At 28.4% G+C, this 17,872-nt stretch overlaps 1 long non-coding RNA gene across 1 annotated transcript in view; it reads right to left on the reverse strand.

Moving 5' to 3' along the window:
• The window catches only part of LOC139427062 (uncharacterized), a 117,114-nt gene that overhangs the window by 24,489 nt on the left and 74,753 nt on the right, over window positions 1-17,872 (reverse strand). Inside the window, exon 2 of the long non-coding RNA XR_011638220.1 lies at window positions 9,219-9,442. This is a non-coding gene — a long non-coding RNA (uncharacterized lncRNA). The remainder of the gene's footprint in view (window positions 1-9,218; window positions 9,443-17,872) is intronic.

A 17,872-nucleotide genomic window follows, 5' to 3' on the forward strand; every position in this document is an offset into this window, starting at 1 on the left:
TATATATATATTATAACATAAACATGTTTCTGAGTAACATTTATTGCATTAATTATAACATTTTATTTGATTGTTTGATTGCAGTTTCTCCTCAAATTAAATCTCTGTACACGGATGTTAATGCATTTGCAACATTTATATCATTTTAGTTTATCTAGTATTATTCTAAATGGCAATTCTCAAAAAGCTCAATAACAATCCGAAAATTTTCATTTGAAGTACAATATAAAAAACACGCTTTTAGTTAGTACCTTCTCCTTGAATTACCGTGATATTTAAATTAAACATCGTGATATTATAAAATTATCATATAATATAAATATCATATAATTTTCTTGTTCACTCAACTACATATTACTCATATTAAAGGAAACGTTGGTAATTTTATAACAGTATTTTTTGTGTATGGCAATTCGATGTTTACAGTATTTTTTTCCTTAAATTTACCCTTGACTTCCAGAAGTTCTTGCGACTTGCGATTAATTCTTTATTGAAGAATAAGAGTAATTGTAGTTTAGTAAACATGCATTAACATAAATATCAGTTCAGCACTTCTTTAGAATTATAAAAAAATTCAAGAATTAAAAGTACAGACTGTTTTTTGTTTTCATTCATAAAATAATTAATATACCTGTAATGTAACTATTAAGCAACTGTAAATGAAATAAAAAGATATTTACGGATCATAAACGTTATAAATTCGCTGAAAATTTTATTGCACAGTAATAGGTAAGATTCGAAATAAGCTATTCAGAAAATAATATTTTGTCTTATGGTATATTTTTATCATTAGAGAGATTTCTCATCGTCACGTAACTTCCCGCACGCTCTCGTACGTAGATTCTAGGCATGCTCTGTCGAAATACGAGGTTGCTTTGTGGTTCCTGCGCAGCGCAGAACTTATGTACGCGATCGTGCTGTATGGCCATGTGAGAGATCTCTTTATTACATTATATTGTTTGCACAACTTAAAAGATTTTTTATAAATCTTTTATGAATTTTGCAAGCTCCGAAATGTAATTTTTGAACAGCGAAGTTATTAATTTAATTAACCTATTTCTGAAAAATAAAAAAAAAATTGTTGGCTAAATGAAATTTGAAGAAAGGTGTATTCAACTAAGAAAAAGTAATTTACGACGAAGATCAGAAAGGACAAGTAAAAGTAAAATTATCTACCAAGTAAAAACTTAAAGCTTAGATGAAACAAAGTTGTAGTGAAAGGCAAAAATAAAAACTTCTCTTGACACTCTTTATTGATCGTGCGACATTAATTTTTATATAATCGCGCGAAAAGTGACACTCCTAGTTTTATCTTATCTCGTAGAAAAGCTGAGTGAAAAATGAATTCTGCATCATTTGCATCAAACTGAATGGATTTAATTACCTCTCCTCTTTGACATTTATTACTAAAGTAAGGGAGAAGTTCTTGAAAATTTTTCATTTGGTATCCTCCTCTTTTCAACTTCATCAAAGTGTCCTCTGTTTACGGTGGAGGCGGAGAGTGAGTACAGGAGGGTGTGTCGAAGCAAGTTTATGGAACGACACCTTACAAACGCATTCGTTTTATTTTTACTTTTGGAGTGTTAATCAAAAAGATCTAGATCGCGGCCTTCGACGCATTTAAAATTATAACCGCGGTGCCAGCGCTACGGGCTTAATGAAATTTAGTCAAGGACCTTCAAAAGTTCTCGATCGAGGCATTTTTATTAAAGTTCCGTTTCAGCACCTGCAACACTTGACAAAGTACGCCGCCTCCCAACTTTTAAATGAAACTCATTAGTGAGGATTGTCAATGTGACTCCTAATCATTTACCGAAGTCTTCAGGCTAGCTGGATATTTGGGAAGAGATTGATTTTCGTAAAGGCTTCCTTCGTGGGTGGAGAAAAGAAAAAAAATCTCCAGAATTAAAGCGATTAATTCCGATGGCATTAAATTAAAACTCTGAAATTTGGCACATTCGCTCTTGGGACATTTTTAAAGAAAATGCTTTCGCTTTTATCTTTCTACCTTTTCAATATTTTTAATTTCTTCGCTGTCAAATAGGTAGCTTAATGTTATGAAATTGTATAATTAGGTATTTATATTTATCATGCCTAGCAAAATTTATTTATTTTTTTTAATCATAGGAGAAAAACATATTGATGCCAAACTTAAACACTCTGTTTACAGTAATTACTAACAAACAGTAAATGATACGATATATATNTGAGTAATAAATAAATTGATGAGGCGTAAGAATACAGAAAAAGGCATATGACTGGGCCTCTTTACAACTAAAAATCATCCTATAAAATGCAGGAGCAATGTTTTTGCGTGACTTTTTGGTGTATAATGTTTACAAACTAAACTCCGTCGGATCTGACTGGAACTTTGTCCCCCCTCTCCAGCCGGGAGAGCGGGGATGTGACTTCGGCTTCACGATCTATTTAGTAAATAAAATCTTGTGCACAATATGTTCTCATTATTCCTGCTTTCTTGACAAATAAATCCACCAAAATATAGGGGCTGTTGCCCTTATATTAGATATATATATATAAATATATATATATGACAGTTCGCTGTGGTGATGGATTTCAAAATTATAGTTCTTATTCCCATACATTATTTAATAACAGATACAAACTTGAAAGTAAATTTAACCAAATAAATGGTTTTATGCCCTGCTCTAAAACATCATGATAAAATATCACGATAAAATTACCAAAATATTCTTCAGAGCTGTCACTTATTTTACCATTTATTTGGTTATTTTGACCTTTTGATGTCTACATCTCATACCTAATAGAATAGTAATAATCTGTTTACACTGGTTTATTTATTGGTTTATTTGAAAAGGTGTTTTTTTTAAACGGTTAAGAGTTAGATGACTGTTAATTATTTCTAATCCTATTATAATTTCTCAATTATAACAAGGGGTAAAGGGACATGAATGATTGCTTCAAATGTTTAATAAAAGTGTATTAAAAATACTAAAATCAGATATATCAAACTATGGTAACTATTGTATCCATTTTTTATGGGGCTAGTGGGATTCATTTATTTATTTGCAAACAGGTGAGGGTTTCTTCGTAAATATAAAGAACGGCTTAAAAACTCTTTTCAGTTTGAAAAGCAGGTAGCACAATTTTACGACAGACAGCAAGAATATACATGCAGTGTTGTAGCGGGATTCGAACCCGTTATATCTAAACTTCAGAGAGTTTAGACGAACAGCAATTCTTCACGTTGAAGTACAAGTTAAACAACCATATATTAATTGGGATTCCATTGCCATGGAGGATTGGGGAGCGTGGTAGCCCAGTGGTCGCAGAATCGAACTCCGGCCCTTTTCGATCCTCGACTCAGCTAAGACCCACTGAATACATGCGATATACGTGCTGTTAAAATCTACGAACTCGAAAGTCATGTTGTCATTGTAGTACATGGGTACAGTATCGCGGGTACAGGGATCAGAAGAAAATTTCCTTCCTCTTCAGATCTATGTCTTAACTGTGGAAGTAGCCTCATAAATGAGATCCCCCTTGCAGAGGAACAAAATTGTGATGGTATGCCACAATTTTTCAAGCCAATAGCCATTGCGCAGCTCTAGTGCGACGTAAATAAAGTACCGACCCCCCTACCATTGTTGCGGAGTGTTCTCCTTCCGCAAAATGCTCTCTAAAGCATAGAGGTAGCGGATTCAATATCTTAACGTTGTTTCTCTCATATTTGTACTATCTGTTCTCTAATTTGACAAGAGACAAGTCATTCAGTCTTCGCATTAAGTCTGTAAATGAATCTCAACCAAGTTTATTTATTTGCTGTTACGCATAGAAGATTACTCTTTAGCTCGAACCCGCTTCCTCCATTTTAAATAAAGTTTGACTGAAAAATGAGACTGCTGCAAAAAATGAAAAAAATATTTTAAAATAATCATAATTATTCCAAGAATTTATTCATTGTTACGCATACATTTCCAAGATTGTGTGCTCATTACAAAGTACATTTTATTATATGCTCTTGACAAGAACAAATTGTTCAAATTAGAGAAAGGCATTACAAAAATACATTTATTACAACCTGAAAGTGACGCATTCGAATCTCACAGTGTCCTGGGATGTATTGTCATTCTCTATATTGTGCTATTTGTATTTCAACCTTTCAACAGCATGTAAGCCAAGCTTTGTAATGAGCCCACAATGCTTGCGCATGCGTGCATAACCATGAGAATTTTAATATAAATAAATAAATTTATACAGAGTAATGGGAGAATTCGAATCCGCTACCTCTACGTTTCCATTTTAAAAAGTTGGGGGCAGCCCTGATAAGTAATAGTTAAGCTGCTGATTTAGTCTAACATTGTCTAGGCATTTGTGCATTTAGAAATGCACAATTTTTGCAGTTTTAAATGTTGGTAGATATTGGCTTATAGTTATAAGATAGGAAACAATTAACCGACGAGAAACGAAGTTAACAAATGCTTACTAAATAAAATAGAGGTTATCAAACTGAAAATCTTTCTGTCAACTCAAACTATACTGCAACTGTCGAAATTACCGATCTTTGGTTAAAATTAGCGCACTTTTCAGTGCACTCATAGAGTAAGAAACACGGTAAATTTTTCCATATTCTGATAGTTTTGAACACATTTCTTTATATATATATANTATATATTTGATTACACTTTGATTAAACTGTGTAGGCACCGAGAGTGCGCGGTATCGGTCCTCGCTAAACTGTTCTACCGTAAAGTGCTCGATTTCACGCTCAGGTCGTCGGGCTACCATAGCAGGAAGCCATCCACTCTGCAGAGGATCAAAATTGAGATGGCATGTGTGCGGATCATGCTCAGGGATGTTTCCCAGACCATCGCCAATAGCCCATTGCACAGCTCTAGTGTGACGTTAATTAAGTATCTACTTTCCCCATTGTAAAAATATACTAAATCAGCAGTTCCCACTTGTTTTTGGCTTAAGAACCACGAATGCTCAAAATGCTTTTAGCGGAACCCCCAGCATTTTAAAAAAAATTTATTTAGGAAAAAAAATATACTGAACGAAAAAAAAATAGGAATTAGTTTCAAAATATTTAGTGCGACGAATGACGTATTTTGCATTATGAATTTATTTTTATTGAATGGATATGCTGAAAATTAATAAATATAAGCTGAATTATGGTTTTCGAAAAAAAAACTGTTAAAAAAATTTATTAGAGAAACATTATTCCTTACTGTTGAATCTAGTTGTTTTATTTTGATTTAAAAAGCTGACAGGAAAACACTTATAGATTCTTTTATAAGTGCATATCCTTTTCATGATGTATTCAACACATTGTTATTATTATTTTCTTTAATTTTCTACTTCCGTAACGGAAGAATTTTACTGAAAATAAAAAAATTCCAACTTCAACGCATGAATTTTAAAATTTAGCACAAACAAGGCCAGTAAATTCTACAATAGATAAAAAAAGATTTTTAGCTAATTAAGTTATCAGAAGCATCAGAAGTTCCTTCCTTTTAATCATTATACATATATTTCTATATATATACAAGGAAAAGTGATACAATTTATTGAAGAATTGCATACGTTGTATTAATCTTAATTAAATTTTTCAAAAAGATCTAGATTTAAATGAAATTTAAAGATTTTGAAGTGATTCATTTGCGTGACTGGATTACAGCATGCAAGAAAATACAATGTAAAACCAGATTATTGTATCACACATTGTAAATTTTAGTCATTTGAGTCATTGAGAAGTTTTATAAAGAAATATAATATATAGAAGTAAATATTTTAACTTACTAGATTTCAGCTCAAATATAAATTTTGAATTTAGTGAAAATGACAGTTATTTAAAAATTGCAATAATTAATCATCCAAGTGACTTTCGATGAAGTCTTAGCATTATTTACGAATTTCTTTCTGCGAAAAATATCAATACTTCCATTAAATCAATTAAACTTTTCTCCGTTGAAATATTTTATAGAATTTGTTGGAGAAATAATTGTATGAAGTAATGACGAAATAATTATGTTGGAACATATAAAGAATTCCACATCAACAGATTAATTTTGAAATTTTAACTCTAAGAAGGCGATAAAAATATTGAGAGGGAGCTTAGCATTTCAATTAAATCATATATGTATACAAAGAAAGGACTTTCAATTAAAGCTACAAGGGAAAACTTCTAAATGTAAGCTATTCTCTAGCGAGTTGTGTTAATCTAAATTAAATTTTCCACTGTCTGCGTTTGTATTTCCGCTGCCGTCTAGTCTAAATAAATAATCTTTTAATAACTGACTTACTTGATGAGCGTGGGCTATGTGCCTGAAGGCGCTTTTGAGGATTCGACTCGTATTTCATGTTTTGGATGAAATCAAGTCATGCGCAACTTTTCCAAATATTCTCGTTAAAAATGCATTTAATGTACATCTTAGACATATTTATTAGAAAGAAAGAAGAGTTTGCCTCCGGATAAATTAAGTAGTTGCAAATTAAAATACTGTTTGTTACTCGTTATGTGAAATGAAACTTTGTAAGCAGAAAATTTGTGTTGATTTTAAAATGAAGTAAATCAATAAATATGCGTTATATATAAATATTGCTTTTCAGTTTTATATTAGCTTTGATGTGTGCTGAAAAATTTGGTACTTCTTATCAAAAAGTAAATATTGAGTTTAAGCTTTATGAGATTGATGGAAAATTCTTCATTCAACCTCATTACATACATTGATTGCATTTTGGTATATATATATATAATTTTACATAAAATCATTGAATTAATCGTATATTTTTGTGGATATATTTACTAAATATTTTCTTTGCTAATTTATATAATTTTCCCATGTGCAAATCCATTTCGGGCCAATCCGTGGCTAAAATTATCTACTAATAATTTATTTATCAGTTTTTACAATTTTTCCATGTGCAAATCATTTCGGGCAAATCCGTGGCTAAAACTTTCTACTAAAATAATTTTTCTTTGTTAATTTTTATAGTCTTTCCATATGCAAATCCATTTCGAGCAAATCCGTGGGTAAAATTATTTACTAAAGATTTCTGTATTAATTTTTTCATGTGCAAATCCATTTCGGGCAAATCCGTGTTAAAATTATCAACTAAATTTTTTTTCTTTGATAATTTATATAATTTTTACATGTGCAAATCCATTTTGGGCAAATCCGTGACTAAAATTATTTGCAAAACAGGCAATTTATGTTTCTCTTTTCTATTTTTTATTTTTTCTTAAATAAATATTTATTTTCTAATATTTTTTCTGATCAACTTTTCAAATTATCCAGTACAATATTACCTTGCACACTTCCATTTCGCGCCCATCCTTGGTAGCTAACAAATCAATGCACAGCATAACAAATCACTTCAGCAATGCAGTAAGAACGGCACTTTGGATTCCTCTAGTTGCACTCAATTTGCGCTTTTGTTTTCATATTTTGTAATCTGGCAATCTTGCTGCGAAAATATTTTTAAATCATTCTTGAAACATTTCCCGTCCATGTAAGTACATCTGATTTCGCTACTCGNTTTCCATGTGCAAATCCATTTCGGGCAAATCCGTGGGTAAAATTATTTACTAAAAATTTCTGTATTAAATTTTCCATGTGCAAATCCATTTCGGGCAAATCCGTGTTAAAATTATCAACTAAATTTTTTTTCTTCGATAATTTATATAATTTTTCCATGTGCAAATCCATTTTGGGCAAATCCGTGACTAAAATTATTTGCAAAACAGGCAATTTATGTTTCTCTTTTCTATTTTATATTTTTTCTTAAATAAATATTTATTTTCCAATATTATTTCTGATCAACTTTTTAAATTATCCAGTATAATATAACCCTGCACACTTCCATTTCGCGCCCATCCTTGGTAGCTAACAAATCAATGCACAACATAACAAATCACTTCAGCAATGCAGTAAGAACGGCACTTTGGATTCTTCTAGTTGCACTCAATTTGCGCTTTTGTTTTCATATTTTGTAATCTGGCAATCTTGTTGCGAAAATATTTTTAAATCATTCTTGAAACATTTCCCGTCCATGTAAGTACATCTGATTTCGCTACTCGCTTTATAGTTTTTGTTTTGTTTTATACTGTTTTTCTCTTTTTATTTTATTTTATTTTCGGTTTTTACGTGTTATTTTTACTTATTGTGTTCCATTTTATTTGCTGTAATTTTTGCAAAAAAAAATCTTTTGAGTGCTCCTCACGCTATTGAATTAATATATTTTGCCTTGGCTATACTGATACAATATCAGAAAGCACTCTTTTTTGCGGATATAATAGTGAGGGGTAATGAAAATATTATATTTTTATTTTCCGGTTTTTTTTAAAACAAATTTCATCCTTTTTTTTTTTAAATCAGTTGTTTGCTATTTTTTTCATTATTACTTCCCCCCTTTTTTCATATGTCTATTATTTTCCTTTGTTTTATCTTCATTTTGAACTTAATTTAAAAAAACATGATAAAAATCTTCAGAACAGAATAATTTTAAAAATACTAATTTTTTACAGCGTTATTAATTCAGCGTTTAGTTTTACAATTTTTTTATCATTTAAAACTAGCTTAGTATAGTAAAAAAAATAAAATTTCATACAAATAAAAAAATTTTTAATTATTTTAAAATTTAATGATTATTTTTATATATGAATCATCATTGGATGAACAAATTTTATGAACGAGTGCTAATTTGATTTCGATAACTAAATTAGTGCCCGAAATAAAGTAAGTCGCGCAAGAAGAATAAATAAGTTTAAGAGTTCAATTATTCAGCTGCTCACCCATTTTGACAATCGAGTCTATATTTTGCGAATTGCTGCAACCCCTTCATGTTTTGTTTAACAAAACGCACACGTCTGTTGATAAAAGTGTATGTTTATCCCCTGAAAGTATTTTTTAGGGTCTGATTACGTAACTTTCAATATTATTTGCATTGATGAATAAGGTTATTTAAGATTTGCCCTACGAATCATTAAATTTGCTTGTTAGAGCGTGAAAATGTGATGATTAGATCAAAAGTTATTTAAGTGTATCATTTTTTTTCCTTCTGCTCCCAACAGATAATAAAACTTTTCCCCTTTATTTGTAAAAAGATTTATTACATGACAAAATTGAAATCTGTATCTTAAAAATGTTATAGTAACAATAATGATTCATCAAAATAAATAACAGCTAAATCATTTTAATTCTACACTTTCTGATAGAATTCTGATTCGAACATACCTTATACAAATACCACCTTATTCCATCAGTTTTTCAAATTTTAATGACAAAATAACATTTCTATAAAAAAATAATAGGTATTTAAAATTTATTTAATCAAATATTATCTTAACACTTTTCCAGTTTGGCTGATTTTTTAACATATAGTAACATCTGGTCTTGATTTCTTCAAACTTCCCCTTAATTGCACTGTTCCGGAAACAAAATATTTTGCCATTAGAAATCTGAAAAAAAAGAATGAAACATCAGTTGAAGAAAGAAAAAAGATAATAAAATAAAAAAATAGGTTTGTGCTTATCTAATTGTAAATAAAGTAAGGAATTTCCTCAGCAGATAAAGGGTTAGTCTCAACAATCTCGTATCAACGGCATAATGATGACAATTTTGTCAGAATGAATATTAAATCACTATTTATACCCACTAAAAGCATATTCAAAATATAAAAGAGTAAAATTTGCAAACTAAACGTTGCATAAGGCTTTTCTTCACACTTTCAGACAAACCAGCTCAATGTAGAACCATAATCTGGGTACTTTAAACCTTGATTCTACGCAAATTTGCTGCAACCTAAAAAATTATTATTTTGAAACTATTTGCATTCAAGGTGAACCATAGTATAAAAAATTCCAGTTTAAGAATTACGAATACGAGGCTCAGCATAATAGCATTCCAGAATTTAAGCAAATTGAAATGATGTTGCTACTTAACACGCTGCAAAATTTCAAGAAAACCTTTCTGCTAAAATTCTAGTCTTATGGAATTCAGTGTGAGATTAATGAGGTTTATAAAGGACTGGTTTGTACACTCCCAAGAAAATTGTTTTAACGTTGAACGGTGCAAATATTTTGCAACCTTAATATGCTGCTAAATTGAAGTTGAATCCTGTAATCAAGTTTAAGAAGCACGATAATGTGGTTCAGCACGTTGCCGTAAATTTGCCGTAATTTAATGTCTAATTAAAACTTAAATATGTGTATTATAATCCAGGTTACAGGAATCAGAGAGGAAGAAGTCATGGAAACTTATGTTGAGTTTTCATGAATACTGTGGATAAAGAATTTTGAAAAGTTTTCTTAATTTTAGAAATTTTACACAGGAGAACAAAAAAATGAAGTAAAGTAAAATGTATACATCTTTTTAGTTATACTAAAGACACATTTGGAGTAAAATTCTTAGTTTTTTGATGCTTAATACTCGGTAAAAAAATAATGATAATTAAATTAATCGCAATCATTATCAAGTTAATCACAATCAAATCACATTAATTCAATTTAGATTGTGCAAATATCTGTCCCATAATTGTGCATCTCAATGGTCGACATTAAATTTTCAGTTATTGTAACAGTTTAAGGGTAGAAATAAAATGCTCAGAAAAATGCAGTCAATGTGCAATTGTTTGTAAAAATAAATCTTTAATAATAATTAGAATTTTTCAGCGAAAGACCAGAATATTAAAACCATAATTTTTTACTCAATGAAAATTGAGATCAACATATAGTTAGCATGTTGTCATTCATAAATGTGTAAATAAGAATATCATTCCCACACATTTCGAAATACAAATTAATGAAAGTTTTTATCATTTCAGATACATTAATTAGATGTCACTTAATATTAAAATGCTATTAAAACTTTAATAAAAGTTTTCAACTTCGATGGAAAGCAACTAAAACATTTTCCTAATATCTCCCTCAAAATGAAATTCGTGAGAAATAAAGTTAATATTTTCCATTGAAATTAGAAATAAAAATATTATCATTACTTTGAACATGAAAAGGAGAATGAAGCCAACCATAACTTTTTTCAATGAAAGTGAATTAGACTGCATATTTTATCTTTTCAAATTAATAACGAAGCATTCTAATTCCTTTTAAATGCAAATAAGACATTAAAGAGAATCTAAAATCAATCAAATACCTTTTTCTCATAAAACATGATCTAGCAATTTGAAGCTTTAATCGTAGAAGATTTATCTAGTTTGAATTGGAGGAATTTAAAAAAAAAATCTGCATAAATGCCTTTATTAAAATGAATTCCTTAGAATAAATATGATAGAAATAGAAAACGTCATTTTAAAAACTCGAAATATTAATCTTGAAAGTTAATGCATTGTTCAAAAAGTTAAAGAGCTACCGTTATTGTGAAGGAGTAATTCAATTTCTAAAAATGAAAGCTCTTGTCATTTCATACTTTCTTTCAGCTGATATAGATTTTAAGGGAGTTTTTTTTTATAATACATGCAAAAATAATAAAAAGAAAGAAAAATTCGCTTTATTGCCAAGGTATTCGACAATTTAAAGAATAAAGAGTATTTATTTTTCACATTAGCTTAAAAAGATCACTTACAATAAATTGTATAAATATTTTTAAATCGGTAAAAGTTTAAAAGTAGTTTTACTTCTAACTCTCTTAGAGTACTTAAACTTATTTTTATTAACATCCCATGATTACATAATACATTTGAACCCGTAAAAAGAGTTTGGACAATAAAATATAAATTTGCTTTAATGGATATCAATTATAAATATATCATTAAGACAATGATCTTTTTAAAAAAACGTCATATGAAAGTTCACTTTAGTTTAAGAAAGTTTAACTACTGGACAAATAAAATGAATTGTTTTAATGGGGCTACTGATTATTTAGGGGTTTGCTAATCCCATTATTGACTCATCGTAATTTTGTTTTTGATACCTTTCCCACTTTTGAAAAAAATTTACTTAATGTATCTGTATAAGCAATTTTAAAACAGAGAAAATGTGAAGCATTTTTATAACTTATTTTAGAATAGTAAAGATTCATTTTTAACTGAATCTAATTTATAAATATCTTTTTTGTGCAGTTTATCAACTTTGGAATATTTATGTTAGTTTGAATTCCATATGCAACATAAAATCTTAGAAATATTTGTTTAAGAAAGTTTTAATCAGCTAATAATTTACCATTGCAATGTAAATAATTTGTGTAAGCAATTTGTCATCATAGAATGTAAATAATTCCCATTATAAAATGTCATGCACTGATTGATGAACATCGATTAAAAGGTGCACTTTTGTACTTATTGTTGCAAAAAAGGTTAAGGAAACGTCAAATGTATAAAAAAGAGTCAAACTATTTTATATAATAAGTATCATAATAAATAGTTCGTATAAGTATGAAAAAGTATCTTGTTTTTAAAGTTGTTTTTTGCTAGTGTTTAACCAGTTTTCATCAGAAATATTCAAAAACATAAGGAATGCTTTCAAGAAATCTGAATGTGATAGAGATCATCAGGACAAGTTTAAATATTTTATTAAAAATATTTACAAATTTCCAACTGATAATTTTACGAAATTTTCTAGTAAAGAATTTATAGAATCCTCGAATCAGTTTGATTATGTGATACAAAAGATAAGTAACTTTCAATATCTTTATTAAAAATATTTACTGTTCAAAAATATTCATATTAAAAATATATGAATTGGAAAATATTTTATGGATGCAAGAAAAAGCTAATCAAAAGACATAGCAAAAATGAAAGAATATTTAGGAGAAATGTAAACTGTGCAAACAATTTTCATATCGTTAATATATTTCATAACAATATTTCACATCAATTTTTTAAACTTGGAACTCCACGTAAAATAAAATGTAATTAACAAAGTAGAAGAGTTGAACACAGGATAAACAGTAATATTTATTTTTCTTTCAAAGAAAAAAAAATTTAATTACCATTTTATTAAACAGGTGGAATAATTTTTTAAATTTAATATTTAATATTTCATATGCAATAAAGTTTACTTAATATGAAGTAATAATACAGCAGAAAATGTTTAATCCGGAAGAGGTTAAGGAATCACCTAACATTGAAGTCACTTTAAAACACATAGCGAATTCCTATGCAGCGCCTAAAAATTTATCATAAAAGTCAGGTTTTATGTTATACTTGGTGCCATTTTTTGTCACTAGGCCAAAGTAAAGAACTGTTGTAAACTAAAATAAGACTGTTGACTTCCTATAAACTGAAATGAAAATGATCATAAAAATAAGAGAAAAAATTGAGAAAATCGTAAATAGTAATATTGAAATTGTCTAAGTTGATTTTAGCTACAGAATAATGGCTGAAATTAATAAAAAAAAAGTTTTAAACTGTGTAAGCAATTTTTTTATCGTTATATATTTCACAACAATATTTCACACCAATTTTTTAAACTTAGATCTCCTCATAAAATGAAATTTAATCAACAAAGTAGAAGAGTTGAGCACAGGATAAACAGTAATATTTATTTTTCTTTCAGAGAAAAAAATTTTAATTACCATTTTATTAAACAGATATAATTATTTTTCAAATTTAATATTTCGTATGCAATGAAGTTTACTTAGCAAATATGAAGTAATAACTTTTCAATACCGTAGAGGGCATAATATTTTTCAGAAAAAAACGCTTTATAACCATTTTACAAAATAAATAATTTTTGAATTTGGTATTCCTCATGCAATAACGTTTAATGAAGAAACATGGAGTAAAAATATTGAATAAGATAAAAACAGTAAATTATTTTCCTTTCCATTAAAAACAAAACATTATTACTATATTATAAAAATAGATAACTCAATTTTTTAAATTTGGTATTCCATTTAAAATTAAAGCGACAAATGTGAAATAAAAGAAGTTCATGCAGAGGAAAAGGTAATATTTTTTTTCTTTTAAGGGGAAAAATTTTCAATGACCATTTTATTAGACATATATACTACTTTCTTTTTACTTTGATATTTCATATGCAATACGATTTAATCAGCAAATAAGAAGCAATAAAATTTAATACAATGGAAGGGGTAATATTTTTTTTCTTTTCTGGGCAAAAAAACACTAAATGAATTGAGTTATCCATTTTATAATTTTATAAAATGGATGACTCAATTTTTTAAATTTGTTACTTCATATACAAAAAAGTTCAATCAACAAACCTGAAGTAAAAGAATTGAAGACCGTGGAAACCGTAATAGTTTTTTAGAAAAAAAAGTACGTTTTATGACCATTTTATAAAATAGATAACTCAATTTTTTAAATTTGGTATTCCATATACAAAAAAGTTCAATCAACGAACATGAAGTAAAAGAATTTAATACCGTGGAAACCGTAATAATTTTCTAGAAAAAAAAAATGATTTATGATCATTTTATAAAATAGATAACTCCATTTTTTAAATTTGGTATTCCATATACAAAAAATTCAATCAACAAACATGAAGCAACGGAATTGAATACCGTGGAAACCGTAATAGTTTTTCAGAAAAAAAGAACGTTTTATAATCATTTTATAAAATAGATAACTCAATTTTTTAAATTTGGTATTCCCCATTCCACATGCACTAACATTAAATCAAAATTGAGAGTAAAAATATTAAATGTGATGGAATCGGTGATTTTTATTTATTTATTTATTTTTTCGGAAAAAAAAGAAAATTTTATGGCTATTTTATAAATTAGGTAACTGAATTGTTTAAATTTGATATTCTACATACCATAGTATTTAATCAACAAGTATGGAGTAAAAGTATTGAATATGTATAGGTTGAATATGATTTTTTCTTTCCACAAAATAAGACGAAGTTTTATGATCATTTTATAAAATAGATAACTCAATTTTTCAACTTTGGTATTCCGTATAAAGTTAAAGCAACAAATATGAAATAAAAGAAAATTTAATACAGTAGAAAGGGTAATATTGTTTTTTTCTTTTAAGGGGAAAAAAACTTTATGACCATTTTATAAAATGGTCAAAAGGGGGTGTTGTGGTGGACAAAAAAGGGGGATATTCGTAGAATGAATTATAAAGAGTGATGATATTTTTCTTGGAGTGCAGAAAATGGAATCCGTGGCGTGGAAAAATGATGATCCGCTTGATTTCTTCAGACAGAATGCCCAAGGCTAAAAAGCATCTTGCTGTCGCCGCTATCTTTACTTTTGATGCATTTTCTCTTTTTTCTTTTCGTCAATATATTTCCTCTCCAAATAATGTCATCTACACAAAGACGAAGAGAAAGTTTTAAAGCGGAACAAAATAAATAAAGAACAAACTAAGATTATAGAAGAAGAGAGAAAAAAAATCGCCGCAAGAAAACCGAGGCAGTTAAAATTGAATGCGCATGTCTCTTTTCAGTTCAAATGGAATTGGCGAAAAAGGTTTCTAAGATATAAATGTTCCATTACTTTATGAGAAAATTAAAGAGCTTTTTTTCATTTCTTGTAAATGATTGAGTCATAAAAAATTACATAAAAATAAGTAAAAATATTTGTTTGATTTCAGAAACTAAAACTCATGCAGTGAATTGTTTTGTTCGATAAAAAATAACAGCTCAACTCCATGTTTTACCTAGTTTTATGTAATACTACTTCAGTTAATAAATCCTAAAATATTTATTAGTCGAATATACTGACCCTTAAATTAAATTTAACAGTTAAAATCTTGCAAATTAGACAAAATTGTGTGCCAAAACTTTTAACATTATAAAATTTACAAACCCTTTATAAATCTCGAAATATGTATTTTGTAAATAATTTGTCTTAAAACTAAATTTCAGTACCGCACAGATGAATTTCAATTGTGTTATTTCTAAATGTTTAAGCAATAAGAAATTTAGTCATAATTTATGCGAGCCTTAGTTCTAAACGTTTAAGGATTATCAAGTTTACAAACGCAGCATAAATTTTGAAATACACTGTCTAATGTATCATGTGTTTTGTAGTCATGCTTTTAACAAAATTATTGAATTGTAGTCTTATAATTCAAATACATCTAAGCACCAAATGTTCTAACATTTAAAAATTTACAAACATATAATCAAACTTAATAAAATAATATTTGAGATAAAAGTTTATATATATATATATATATATATATATATATATACAGGNATATATATTAAGAAAAATTCGACCTATGTACTTCTATTGACACTAGATATCTACATTGAAATAAATTACAGATAAGTAGGTTTGGAATGTTTCTGCTGTGTAATAACTTCTTTTTGGAATATTTAATCATTATAAAAAATTGCAATTAACAAATTTGACCATTGCGGTTTTATTATGAGGGTATATGTATTGAAAAAATTTGATTTTCTTAACAATTAATACCCTAAAAATAATTAGATAATAAAAAAGCAATCAAGCAATTTAATTAAAAAAAAACTTTTACTTCTCTCTTTTTTTTTCTTCCATCCGAATTCAACTGTCAAAACGGGAAAGACAGTGGGGAAACCTAAATATGCTTTTCTAATAAATTTTAATATTTAACGTTCAGAAATAAATTAATGTTAGATATTAAGTACCGATATTATAGTCTAACGTTTAATTTATTTTTCGTAGCATATAGAGATTTAATTATGAAATCAAATAGTTCACTAATAATTTAAACTCGGTTTCTTATTTATATTGCTCAAATTCATCAAAATTTTTTAACTATTCATTTGGTTTCTCCTTTACGAAGACATCAGAAGAACAAATAATATTTAACGATGGAAAACCTGATAAGTTTTGGAGTGTTGCATTAGACGAAGACATTAGGTTACAGAAGGCCGAAAAAAAATTTAAATTTGCCGCAAACCTAATATGGTGCCTAGCTGAGCTATATTGTTGGGAAAATCAATAAGTCTTTAACTTGAATACCCAGTATTATGGTTGAAATTAAACGAAATATTGGTTCAATTTAGCACTTATTATGTGATCAAAAATGTTAATGATCCAAAGTACCGCTATATAGATCAATGTCAAATTTATTTTTTGTAACGTATAGACATTTAATTATAAAAATTAAATTGTGTCTTATTATTTTCAACTCAGTTTCTTATTTATATTGCTCAAAATCATCAAAATGTTTTAATGATTCCTTTGGCTTCTAGCTTCAGATGACGTCAGAAACACAAGCAAGCAACACTATTTAATGAAGGTAGGTGCGAGATGTTTCTTTTATAAGGTAGTTTCATATCGTTATCTGTCGGGAAAGGAATGAAATAATTCATCCTTCTCAGAACCTCGTTTGTTATCTTGCACCCTCCTTTCGTCTTTTAATGAATAACGACCAAATAAATAGCTTATCACCAGCTCTAAATCTTATAGAAAAATTAGGAGACATCAAACTGATAACATTAAATTATAGGAGGTGTCACATTTTAAGATGACGGCTAGGATTGCTTCTGCCTTTCATGTACTGTAACATCGATCATTCTTTCTTGGCACATTATCCGCAAGAGAACCGTAAAAGCCGACTTTGAAAGACTGGAGTGCAGTTCATGCGCAACACCCCCTCCCCCAAAATCCGATCACTAGTCTATTGGGTCATTTGTTTTATTTATTACTGAAGATTCATGTCCAATGGGGATGATTGGAGCAAAGAATGAGACGTTATTTTTTATTTTTTTTCAAAGCGTATCTTTCGGGAAAGTAGCTAGAGGGGCAATTACTCGACTTAGAAATAGATGTTGAAATGTACATATATTTCAAGTAGAAGGAGGGCATTCATTATGATTATTAATGCATATTCTTGAGGACTTTGAACTAGGTTTAGAGCTCTTCTATTTGTGTTAAAAATATTTTTCCAGTTTTTAAATATTCGTGATTGTATTATGTCATATATATATATATATATACATATATATACATATATATACATA

Source organism: Parasteatoda tepidariorum, chromosome X1 (assembly GCF_043381705.1).
Source record: "Parasteatoda tepidariorum isolate YZ-2023 chromosome X1, CAS_Ptep_4.0, whole genome shotgun sequence".
NCBI lineage: Eukaryota > Metazoa > Arthropoda > Arachnida > Araneae > Theridiidae > Parasteatoda > Parasteatoda tepidariorum.